We start from the raw sequence: 13,283 nt of genomic DNA, 5'->3' as shown, positions 1-13,283 counted from the left end.
CCACTTTTCGCACTTGTGTTGGTGCAGGAAACCACTTTTGCACTTGTATTAGTGTGGAAAAAACACTTTTTGCACTTGTGGTAGTGTTGAAAAACCACTTTTCGCACTTGTGTTAGTGTTGAAAAGCCACTTTTCGCACTTGTGTTGGTGCAGGAAACCACTTTTGCACTTGTATTATTTTGGAAAAACCACTTTTCGCACTTGTGTTAGTGTTGAAAAACCACCTTTCGCACTTGTGTTAGTGTTGAAAAACCACTTTTCGCACTTGTGTTAGTGTTGAAAAACCACTTTTCGCACTTGTGTTGGTGCAGGAAACCACTTTTGCACTTGTATTAGTGTGGAAAAAACACTTTTTGCACTTGTGATAGTGTTGAAAAACCACTTTTCGCACTTGTGTTAGTGTTGAAAAACCACTTTTCGCACTTGTGTTGGTGCAGGAAACCGCTTTTGCACTTGTATTAGTGTGGCAAAACCACTTTTCGCACTTGTGTTACTGTTGAAAATCCACTTTTCGCACTTGTGTTAGTGTTGTAAAACCACTTTTCGCACTTGTGTTGGTGCAGGAAACCACTTTTGCACTTGTATTAGTGTGGAAAAACCACTTTTCACAGTTGTGTTAGTGTTGAAAAACCACTTTTCGCACTTGTGTTATTGTTGAAAAACCACTTTTCGCACTTGTGTTGGTGCAGGAAACCACTTTTGCACTTGTATTAGTGTGGAAAAAACACTTTTTGCACTTGTGATAGTGTTGAAAAACCACTTTTCGCACTTGTGTTAGTGTTGAAAAGCCACTTTTCGCACTTGTGTTGGTGCAGGAAACCACTTTTGCACTTGTATTATTTTGGAAAAACCACTTTTCGCACTTGTGTTAGTGTTGAAAAACCACCTTTCGCACTTGTGTTAGTGTTGAAAAACCACTTTTCGCACTTGTGTTAGTGTTGAAAAACCACTTTTCGCACTTGTGTTGGTGCAGGAAACCACTTTTGCACTTGTATTAGTGTGGAAAAAACACTTTTTGCACTTGTGATAGTGTTGAAAAACCACTTTTCGCACTTGTGTTAGTGTTGAAAAACCACTTTTCGCACTTGTGTTGGTGCAGGAAACCGCTTTTGCACTTGTATTAGTGTGGAAAAACCACTTTTCGCACTTGTGTTAGTGTTGAAAAACCACTTTTCGCACTTGTGTTAGTGTTGAAAAACCACTTTTCGCACTTGTGTTGGTGCAGGAAACCACTTTTGCACTTGTATTAGTGTGGAAAAAACACTTATTGCACTTGTGATAGTGTTGAAAAACCACTTTTCGCACTTGTGTTAGTGTTGAAAAACCACTTTTCGCACTTGTGTTGGTGCAGGAAACCACTTTTGCACTTGTATTAGTGTGGAAAAACCACTTTTCGCACTTGTGTTAGTGTTGAAAAACCACTTTTCGCACTTGTGTTAGTGTTGAAAAACCACTTTTCGCACTTGTGTTGGTGCAGGAAACCACTTTTGCACTTGTATTAGTGTGGAAAAACGACTTTTCGCACTTGTGTTAGTGTTGAAAAACCACTTTTCGCACTTGTGTTAGTGTTGAAAAACCACTTTTCGCACTTGTGTTGGTGCAGGAAACCACTTTTGCACTTGTATTAGTTTGGAAAAACCACTTTTTGCACTTGTGTTAGTGTTGAAAAACCACTTTTCGCACTTGTGTTGGTGCAGGAAACCACTTTTGCACTTGTATTAGTGTGGAAAAACCACTTTTCACAGTTGTGTTAGTGTTGAAAAACCACTTTTCGCACTTGTGTTATTGTTGAAAAACCACTTTTCGCACTTGTGTTGGTGCAGGAAACCACTTTTGCACTTGTATTAGTGTGGAAAAAACACTTTTTGCACTTGTGATAGTGTTGAAAAACCACTTTTCGCACTTGTGTTAGTGTTGAAAAGCCACTTTTCGCACTTGTGTTGGTGCAGGAAACCACTTTTGCACTTGTATTATTTTGGAAAAACCACTTTTCGCACTTGTGTTAGTGTTGAAAAACCACCTTTCGCACTTGTGTTAGTGTTGAAAAACCACTTTTCGCACTTGTGTTAGTGTTGAAAAACCACTTTTTGCACTTGTGTTGGTGCAGGAAACCACTTTTGCACTTGTATTAGTGTGGAAAAAACACTTTTTGCACTTGTGATAGTGTTGAAAAACCACTTTTCGCACTTGTGTTAGTGTTGAAAAACCACTTTTCGCACTTGTGTTGGTGCAGGAAACCGCTTTTGCACTTGTATTAGTGTGGAAAAACCACTTTTCGCACTTGTGTTAGTGTTGAAAAACCACTTTTCGCACTTGTGTTAGTGTTGAAAAACCACTTTTCGCACTTGTGTTGGTGCAGGAAACCACTTTTGCACTTGTATTAGTGTGGAAAAACCACTTTTCGAACTTGTGTTAGTGTTGAAAAACCACTTTTCGCACATGTGTTAGTGTTGAAAAACCACTTTTCGCACTTGTGTTGGAGCAGGAAACCACTTTTGCACTTGTATTAGTGTGGAAAAACCACTTTTCGCACTTGTGTTAGTGTTGAAAAACCACTTTTCGCACTTGTGTTAGTGTTGAAAAACCACTTTTCGCACTTGTGTTGGTGCAGGAAACCACTTTTGCACTTGTATTAATGTGGAAAAACCACTTTTCACAGTTGTGTTAGTGTTGAAAAACCACTTTTCGCACTTGTGTTATTGTTGAAAAACCACTTTTCACACTTGTGTTGGTGCAGGAAACCACTTTTGCACTTGTATTAGTGTGGAAAAAACACTTTTTGCACTTGTGATAGTGTTGAAAAACCACTTTTCGCACTTGTGTTAGTGTTGAAAAGCAACTTTTCGCACTTGTGTTGGTGCAGGAAACCACTTTTGCACTTGTATTAGTTTGGAAAAACCACTTTTCGCACTTGTGTTAGTGTTGAAAAACCACTTTTCGCACTTGTGTTAGTGTTGAAAAACCACTTTTCGCACTTGTGTTAGTGTTGAAAAACCACTTTTCGCACTTATGTTGGTGCAGGAAACCACTTTTGCACTTGTATTAGTGTGGAAAAAACACTTTTTGCACTTGTGATAGTGTTGAAAAACCACTTTTCGCACTTGTGTTAGTGTTGAAAAACCACTTTTTGCACTTGTGTTGGTGCAGGAAACTGCTTTTGCACTTGTATTAGTGTGGAAAAACCACTTTTCGCGCATGTGTTAGTGTTGAAAAACCACTTTTCGCACTTGTGTTAGTGTTGAAAAACCACTTTTCGCACTTGTGTTGGTGCAGGAAACCACTTTTGCACTTGTATTAGTGTGGAAAAACCACTTTTCACAGTTGTGTTAGTGTTGAAAAACCACTTTTCGCACTTGTGTTATTGTTGAAAAACCACTTTTCGCACTTGTGTTGGTGCAGGAAACCACTTTTGCACTTGTATTAGTGTGGAAAAAACACTTTTTGCACTTGTGATAGTGTTGAAAAACCACTTTTCGCACTTGTGTTAGTGTTGAAAAGCCACTTTTCGCACTTGTGTTGGTGCAGGAAACCACTTTTGCACTTGTATTATTTTGGAAAAACCACTTTTCGCACTTGTGTTAGTGTTGAAAAACCACCTTTCGCACTTGTGTTAGTGTTGAAAAACCACTTTTCGCACTTGTGTTAGTGTTGAAAAACCACTTTTTGCACTTGTGTTGGTGCAGGAAACCACTTTTGCACTTGTATTAGTGTGGAAAAAACACTTTTTGCACTTGTGATAGTGTTGAAAAACCACTTTTCGCACTTGTGTTAGTGTTGAAAAACCACTTTTCGCACTTGTGTTGGTGCAGGAAACCGCTTTTGCACTTGTATTAGTGTGGAAAAACCACTTTTCGCACTTGTGTTAGTGTTGAAAAACCACTTTTCGCACTTGTGTTAGTGTTGAAAAACCACTTTTCGCACTTGTGTTGGTGCAGGAAACCACTTTTGCACTTGTATTAGTGTGGAAAAACCACTTTTCGAACTTGTGTTAGTGTTGAAAAACCACTTTTCGCACATGTGTTAGTGTTGAAAAACCACTTTTCGCACTTGTGTTGGAGCAGGAAACCACTTTTGCACTTGTATTAGTGTGGAAAAACCACTTTTCGCACTTGTGTTAGTGTTGAAAAACCACTTTTCGCACTTGTGTTAGTGTTGAAAAACCACTTTTCGCACTTGTGTTGGTGCAGGAAACCACTTTTGCACTTGTATTAATGTGGAAAAACCACTTTTCACAGTTGTGTTAGTGTTGAAAAACCACTTTTCGCACTTGTGTTATTGTTGAAAAACCACTTTTCGCACTTGTGTTGGTGCAGGAAACCACTTTTGCACTTGTATTAGTGTGGAAAAAACACTTTTTGCACTTGTGATAGTGTTGAAAAACCACTTTTCGCACTTGTGTTAGTGTTGAAAAGCAACTTTTCGCACTTGTGTTGGTGCAGGAAACCACTTTTGCACTTGTATTAGTTTGGAAAAACCACTTTTCGCACTTGTGTTAGTGTTGAAAAACCACTTTTCGCACTTGTGTTAGTGTTGAAAAACCACTTTTCGCACTTGTGTTAGTGTTGAAAAACCACTTTTCGCACTTATGTTGGTGCAGGAAACCACTTTTGCACTTGTATTAGTGTGGAAAAAACACTTTTTGCACTTGTGATAGTGTTGAAAAACCACTTTTCGCACTTGTGTTAGTGTTGAAAAACCACTTTTTGCACTTGTGTTGGTGCAGGAAACTGCTTTTGCACTTGTATTAGTGTGGAAAAACCACTTTTCGCGCATGTGTTAGTGTTGAAAAACCACTTTTCGCACTTGTGTTAGTGTTGAAAAACCACTTTTCGCACTTGTGTTGGTGCAGGAAACCACTTTTGCACTTGTATTAGTGTGGAAAAAACACTTTTCGCACTTGTGTTTGTGTTGAAAAAACACTTTTCGCACTTGTATTAGTGTGGAAAAAACACTTTTTGCACTTGTGATAGTGTTGAAAAACCACATTTCGCACTTGTGTTAGTGTTGAAAAACCACTTTTCGCACTTGTGTTGGTGCAGGAAACCGCTTTTGCACTTGTATTATTGTGGAAAAAACACTTTTTGCACTTGTGTTAGTGTCGAAAAACCACTTTTCGCACTTGTGTTAGTGTTCAAAAACCACTTTTCGCACTTGTGTTGGTGCAGGAAACCACTTTTGCACTTGTATTAGTGTGGAAAAAACACTTTTCGCACTTGTGTTAGTGTTGAAAAACCACTTTTCGCACTTGTGTTGGTGCAGGAAACCACTTTTGCACTTGTATTAGTGTGGAAAAACCACTTTTCGCATTTGTGTTAGTGTTGAAAAACCACTTTTCGCACTTGTGTTAGTGTTGAAAAACCACTTTTCGCACTTGTGTTGGTGCAGGAAACCACTTTTGCACTTGTATTAGTGTGGAAAAAACACTTTTCGCACTTGTGTTAGTGTTGAAAAACCACTTTTCGCACTTGTGTTGGTGCACGAAACCACTTTTGCACTTGTATTAGTGTGGAAAAAACACTTTTCGCACTTGTGTTAGTGTTGAAAAACCACTTTTCGCACTTGTGTTAGTGTTGAAAAACAACTTTTGCACTTGTATTAGTGTGGAAAAAACACTTTTCGCACTTGTGTTAGTGTTGAAAAACGACTTTTCGCACTTGTGTTAGTGTTGAAAAACCACTTTTGCACTTGTATTAGTGTGGAAAAACAACTTTTCGCACTTGTATTAGTGTGGAAAAACCACTTTTCGCACTTGTGTTAGTGTTGAAAAACCACTTTTCGCACTTGTGTTGGTGCAGGAAACCACTTTTGCACTTGTATTAGTGTGGAAAAAACACTTTTCGCACTTGTGTTAGTGTTGAAAAACCACTTTTCGCACTTGTGTTAGTGTTGAAAAACCACTTTTCGCACTTGTGTTAGTGTTGAAAAACCACTTTTCGCACTTGTGTTGGTGCAGGAAACCACTTTTGCACTTGTGTTAGTGTGGAAAACCCACTTTTCGCACTTGTGTTAGTGTTGAAAAACCACTTTTCGCACTTGTGTTAGTGTTGAAAAACCACTTTTCGCACTTGTGTTGGTGCAGGAAACCACTTTTGCACTTGTATTAGTGTAGAAAAAACACTTTTTGCACTTGTGATAGTGTTGAAAAACCACTTTTCGCACTTGTGTTGGTGCAGGAAACCACTTTTGCACTTGTATTAGTGCGGAAAAAACACTTTTTGCACTTGTGATAGTGTTGAAAAACCACTTTTCGCACTTGTGTTAGTGTTGAAAAACCACTTTTCGCACTTGTGTTGGTGCAGGAAACCACTTTTGCACTTGTATTAGTGTGGAAAAACCACTTTTCGCACTTGTGTTAGTGTTGAAAAACCACTTTTCGCACTTGTGTTAGTGTTGAAAAACCACTTTTCGCACTTGTGTTGGTGCAGGAAACCACTTTTGCACTTGTATTAGTGTGGAAAAACGACTTTTCGCACTTGTGTTAGTGTTGAAAAACCACTTTTCGCACTTGTGTTAGTGTTGAAAAACCACTTTTCGCACTTGTGTTGGTGCAGGAAACCACTTTTGCACTTGTATTAGTTTGGAAAAACCACTTTTCGCACTTGTGTTAGTGTTGAAAAACCACTTTTCGCACTTGTGTTAGTGTTGAAAAACCACTTTTCGCACTTGTGTTGGTGCAAGAAACCACTTTTGCACTTGTATTAGTGGAAAAACCACTTTTCACAGTTGTGTTAGTGTTGAAAAACCACTTTTCGCACTTGTGTTATTGTTGAAAAACCACTTTTCGCACTTGTGTTGGTGCAGGAAACCACTTTTGCACTTGTATTAGTGTGGAAAAAACACTTTTTGCACTTGTGATAGTGTTGAAAAACCACTTTTCGCACTTGTGTTAGTGTTGAAAAGCAACTTTTCGCACTTGTGTTGGTGCAGGAAACCACTTTTGCACTTGTATTAGTTTGGAAAAACCACTTTTCGCACTTGTGTTAGTGTTGAAAAACCACTTTTCGCACTTGTGTTAGTGTTGAAAAACCACTTTTCGCACTTGTGTTAGTGTTGAAAAACCACTTTTCGCACTTGTGTTGGTGCAGGAAACCACTTTTGCACTTGTATTAGTGTGGAAAAAACACTTTTTGCACTTGTGATATTGTTGAAAAACCACTTTTCGCACTTGTGTTAGTGTTGAAAAACCACTTTTTGCACTTGTGTTGGTGCAGGAAACCGCTTTTGCACTTGTATTAGTGTGGAAAAACCACTTTTCGCGCATGTGTTAGTGTTGAAAAACCACTTTTCGCACTTGTGTTAGTGTTGAAAAACCACTTTTCGCACTTGTGTTGGTGCAGGAAACCACTTTTGCACTTGTATTAGTGTGGAAAAAACACTTTTCGCACTTGTGTTTGTGTTGAAAAACCACTTTTCGCACTTGTATTAGTGTGGAAAAAACACTTTTTGCACTTGTGATAGTGTTGAAAAACCACATTTCGCACTTGTGTTAGTGTTGAAAAACCACTTTTCGCACTTGTGTTGGTGCAGGAAACCGCTTTTGCACTTGTATTAGTGTGGAAAAAACACTTTTCGCACTTGTGTTAGTGTCGAAAAACCACTTTTCGCACTTGTGTTAGTGTTCAAAAACCACTTTTCGCACTTGTGTTGGTGCAGGAAACCACTTTTGCACTTGTATTAGTGTGGAAAAAACACTTTTCGCACTTGTGTTAGTGTTGAAAAACCACTTTTTGCACTTGTGTTGGTGCACGAAACCACTTTTGCACTTGTATTAGTGTGGAAAAAACACTTTTCGCACTTGTGTTAGTGTTGAAAAACCACTTTTCGCACTTGTGTTAGTGTTGAAAAACCACTTTTCGCACTTGTGTTGGTGCACGAAACCACTTTTGCACTTGTATTAGTGTGGAAAAAACACTTTTCGCACTTGTGTTAGTGTTGAAAAACCACTTTTCGCACTTGTGTTAGTGTTGAAAAACCACTTTTGCACTTGTATTAGTGTGGAAAAAACACTTTTCGCACTTGTGTTAGTGTTGAAAAACCACTTTTCGCACTTGTGTTAGTGTTGAAAAACCACTTTTGCACTTGTATTAGTGTGGAAAAACAACTTTTCGCACTTGTATTAGTGTGGAAAAACCACTTTTCGCACTTGTGTTAGTGTTGAAAAACCACTTTTCGCACTTGTGTTGGTGCAGGAAACCACTTTTGCACTTGTATTAGTGTGGAAAAAACACTTTTCGCACTTGTGTTAGTGTTGAAAAACCACTTTTCGCACTTGTGTTAGTGTTGAAAAACCACTTTTCGCACTTGTGTTAGTGTTGAAAAACCACTTTTCGCACTTGTGTTGGTGCAGGAAACCACTTTTGCACTTGTGTTAGTGTGGAAAAACCACTTTTCGCACTTGTGTTAGTGTTGAAAAACCACTTTTCGCACTTGTGTTAGTGTTGAAAAACCACTTTTCGCACTTGTGTTGGTGCAGGAAACCACTTTTGCACTTGTATTAGTGTAGAAAAAACACTTTTTGCACTTGTGATAGTGTTGAAAAACCACTTTTCGCACTTGTGTTAGTGTTGAAAAACCACTTTTCGCACTTGTGTTGGTGCAGGAAACCACTTTTGCACATGTATTAGTGCGGAAAAAACACTTTTTGCACTTGTGATAGTGTTGAAAAACCACTTTTCGCACTTGTGTTAGTGTTGAAAAACCACTTTTCGCACTTGTGTTGGTGCAGGAAACCACTTTTGCACTTGTATTAGTGTGAAAAAACCACTTTTCGCACTTGTGTTAGTGTTGAAAAACCACTTTTCGCACTTGTGTTGGTGCAGGAAACCACTTTTGCACTTGTATTAGTGTGGAAAAAACACTTATTGCACTTGTGATAGTGTTGAAAAACCACTTTTCGCACTTGTGTTAGTGTTGAAAAACCACTTTTCGCACTTGTGTTGGTGCAGGAAACCACTTTTGCACTTGTATTAGTGTGGAAAAACCACTTTTCGCACTTGTGTTAGTGTTGAAAAACCACTTTTCGCACTTGTGTTAGTGTTGAAAAACCACTTTTCGCACTTGTGTTGGTGCAGGAAACCACTTTTGCACTTGTATTAGTGTGGAAAAACGACTTTTCGCACTTGTGTTAGTGTTGAAAAACCACTTTTCGCACTTGTGTTAGTGTTGAAAAACCACTTTTCGCACTTGTGTTGGTGCAGGAAACCACTTTTGCACTTGTATTAGTTTGGAAAAACCACTTTTTGCAGTTGTGTTAGTGTTGAAAAACCACTTTTCGCACTTGTGTTGGTGCAGGAAACCACTTTTGCACTTGTATTAGTGTGGAAAAACCACTTTTCACAGTTGTGTTAGTGTTGAAAAACCACTTTTCGCACTTGTGTTATTGTTGAAAAACCACTTTTCGCACTTGTGTTGGTGCAGGAAACCACTTTTGCACTTGTATTAGTGTGGAAAAAACACTTTTTGCACTTGTGATAGTGTTGAAAAACCACATTTCGCACTTGTGTTAGTGTTGAAAAGCCACTTTTCGCACTTGTGTTGGTGCAGGAAACCACTTTTGCACTTGTATTATTTTGGAAAAACCACTTTTCGCACTTGTGTTAGTGTTGAAAAACCACATTTCGCACTTGTGTTAGTGTTGAAAAACCACTTTTCGCACTTGTGTTAGTGTTGAAAAACCACTTTTCGCACTTGTGTTGGTGCAGGAAACCACTTTTGCACTTGTATTAGTGTGGAAAAAACACTTTTTGCACTTGTGATAGTGTTGAAAAACCACTTTTCGCACTTGTGTTAGTGTTGAAAAACCACTTTTCGCACTTGTGTTGGTGCAGGAAACTGCTTTTGCACTTGTATTAGTGTGGAAAAACCACTTTTCGCACTTGTGTTAGTGTTGAAAAACCACTTTTCGCACTTGTGTTAGTGTTGAAAAACCACTTTTCGCACTTGTGTTGGTGCAGGAAACCACTTTTGCACTTGTATTAGTGTGGAAAAACCACTTTTCGCACTTGTGTTAGTGTTGAAAAACCACTTTTCGCACATGTGTTAGTGTTGAAAAACCACTTTTCGCACTTGTGTTGGAGCAGGAAACCACTTTTGCACTTGTATTAGTTTGGAAAAACCACTTTTCGCACTTGTGTTAGTGTTGAAAAACCACTTTTCGCACTTGTGTTAGTGTTGAAAAACCACTTTTCGCACTTGTGTTAGTGTTGAAAAACCACTTTTCGCACTTGTGTTGGTGCAGGAAACCACTTTTGCACTTGTATTAGTGTGGAAAAAACACTTTTTGCACTTGTGATAGTGTTGAAAAACCACTTTTCGCACTTGTGTTAGTGTTGAAAAACCACTTTTTGCACTTGTGTTGGTCCAGGAAACCTCTTTTGCACTTGTATTAGTGTGGAAAAACCACTTTTCGCGCATGTGTTAGTGTTGAAAAACCACTTTTCGCACTTGTGTTAGTGTTGAAAAACCACTTTTCGCACTTGTGTTGGTGCAGGAAACCACTTTTGCACTTGTATTAGTGTGGAAAAAACACTTTTCGCACTTGTGTTTGTGTTGAAAAACCACTTTTCGCACTTGTATTAGTGTGGAAAAAACACTTTTTGCACTTGTGATAGTGTTGAAAAACCACATTTCGCACTTGTGTTAGTGTTGAAAAACCACTTTTCGCACTTGTGTTGGTGCAGGAAACCGCTTTTGCACTTGTATTAGTGTGGAAAAAACACTTTTCGCACTTGTGTTAGTGTCGAAAAACCACTTTTCGCACTTGTGTTAGTGTTCAAAAACCACTTTTCGCACTTGTGTTGGTGCAGGAAACCACTTTTGCACTTGTATTAGTGTGGAAAAAACACTTTTCGCACTTGTGTTAGTGTTGAAAAACCACTTTTTGCACTTGTGTTGGTGCACGAAACCACTTTTGCACTTGTATTAGTGTGGAAAAAACACTTTTCGCACTTGTGTTAGTGTTGAAAAACCACTTTTCGCACTTGTGTTAGTGTTGAAAAACCACTTTTCGCACTTGTGTTGGTGCACGAAACCACTTTTGCACTTGTATTAGTGTGGAAAAAACACTTTTCGCACTTGTGTTAGTGTTGAAAAACCACTTTTCGCACTTGTGTTAGTGTTGAAAAACCACTTTTGCACTTGTATTAGTGTGGAAAAAACACTTTTCGCACTTGTGTTAGTGTTGAAAAACCACTTTTCGCACTTGTGTTAGTGTTGAAAAACCACTTTTGCACTTGTATTAGTGTGGAAAAACAACTTTTCGCACTTGTATTAGTGTGGAAAAACCACTTTTCGCACTTGTGTTAGTGTTGAAAAACCACTTTTCGCACTTGTGTTGGTGCAGGAAACCACTTTTGCACTTGTATTAGTGTGGAAAAAACACTTTTCGCACTTGTGTTAGTGTTGAAAAACCACTTTTCGCACTTGTGTTAGTGTTGAAAAACCACTTTTCGCACTTGTGTTAGTGTTGAAAAACCACTTTTCGCACTTGTGTTGGTGCAGGAAACCACTTTTGCACTTGTGTTAGTGTGGAAAAACCACTTTTCGCACTTGTGTTAGTGTTGAAAAACCACTTTTCGCACTTGTGTTAGTGTTGAAAAACCACTTTTCGCACTTGTGTTGGTGCAGGAAACCACTTTTGCACTTGTATTAGTGTAGAAAAAACACTTTTTGCACTTGTGATAGTGTTGAAAAACCACTTTTCGCACTTGTGTTAGTGTTGAAAAACCACTTTTCGCACTTGTGTTGGTGCAGGAAACCACTTTTGCACATGTATTAGTGCGGAAAAAACACTTTTTGCACTTGTGATAGTGTTGAAAAACCACTTTTCGCACTTGTGTTAGTGTTGAAAAACCACTTTTCGCACTTGTGTTGGTGCAGGAAACCACTTTTGCACTTGTATTAGTGTGAAAAAACCACTTTTCGCACTTGTGTTAGTGTTGAAAAACCACTTTTCGCACTTGTGTTGGTGCAGGAAACCACTTTTGCACTTGTATTAGTGTGGAAAAACAACTTTTCGCACTTGTATTAGTGTGGAAAAACCACTTTTCGCACTTGTGTTAGTGTTGAAAAACCACTTTTCGCACTTGTGTTGGTGCAGGAAACCACTTTTGCACTTGTATTAGTGTGGAAAAAACACTTTTCGCACTTGTGTTAGTGTTGAAAAACCACTTTTCGCACTTGTGTTAGTGTTGAAAAACCACTTTTCGCACTTGTGTTAGTGTTGAAAAACCACTTTTCGCACTTGTGTTGGTGCAGGAAACCACTTTTGCACTTGTGTTAGTGTGGAAAACCCACTTTTCGCACTTGTGTTAGTGTTGAAAAACCACTTTTCGCACTTGTGTTAGTGTTGAAAAACCACTTTTCGCACTTGTGTTGGTGCAGGAAACCACTTTTGCACTTGTATTAGTGTAGAAAAAACACTTTTTGCACTTGTGATAGTGTTGAAAAACCACTTTTCGCACTTGTGTTGGTGCAGGAAACCACTTTTGCACTTGTATTAGTGCGGAAAAAACACTTTTTGCACTTGTGATAGTGTTGAAAAACCACTTTTCGCACTTGTGTTAGTGTTGAAAAACCACTTTTCGCACTTGTGTTGGTGCAGGAAACCACTTTTGCACTTGTATTAGTGTGGAAAAACCACTTTTCGCACTTGTGTTAGTGTTGAAAAACCACTTTTCGCACTTGTGTTAGTGTTGAAAAACCACTTTTCGCACTTGTGTTGGTGCAGGAAACCACTTTTGCACTTGTATTAGTGTGGAAAAACGACTTTTCGCACTTGTGTTAGTGTTGAAAAACCACTTTTCGCACTTGTGTTAGTGTTGAAAAACCACTTTTCGCACTTGTGTTGGTGCAGGAAACCACTTTTGCACTTGTATTAGTTTGGAAAAACCACTTTTCGCACTTGTGTTAGTGTTGAAAAACCACTTTTCGCACTTGTGTTAGTGTTGAAAAACCACTTTTCGCACTTGTGTTGGTGCAAGAAACCACTTTTGCACTTGTATTAGTGGAAAAACCACTTTTCACAGTTGTGTTAGTGTTGAAAAACCACTTTTCGCACTTGTGTTATTGTTGAAAAACCACTTTTCGCACTTGTGTTGGTGCAGGAAACCACTTTTGCACTTGTATTAGTGTGGAAAAAACACTTTTTGCACTTGTGATAGTGTTGAAAAACCACTTTTCGCACTTGTGTTAGTGTTGAAAAGCAACTTTTCGCACTTGTGTTGGTGCAGGAAACCACTTTTGCACTTGTATTAGTTTGGAAAAACCACTTTTCGCACTTGTGT

The sequence above is a fragment of the Myxine glutinosa genome, chromosome 6, assembly GCF_964187855.1.
Source record: "Myxine glutinosa chromosome 6, kmMyxGlut1.1, whole genome shotgun sequence".
Lineage (NCBI taxonomy): Eukaryota > Metazoa > Chordata > Myxini > Myxiniformes > Myxinidae > Myxine > Myxine glutinosa.
The sequence above is the reverse complement of the archived record's forward strand: the minus strand, read 5'-3'. Positions refer to the sequence as shown.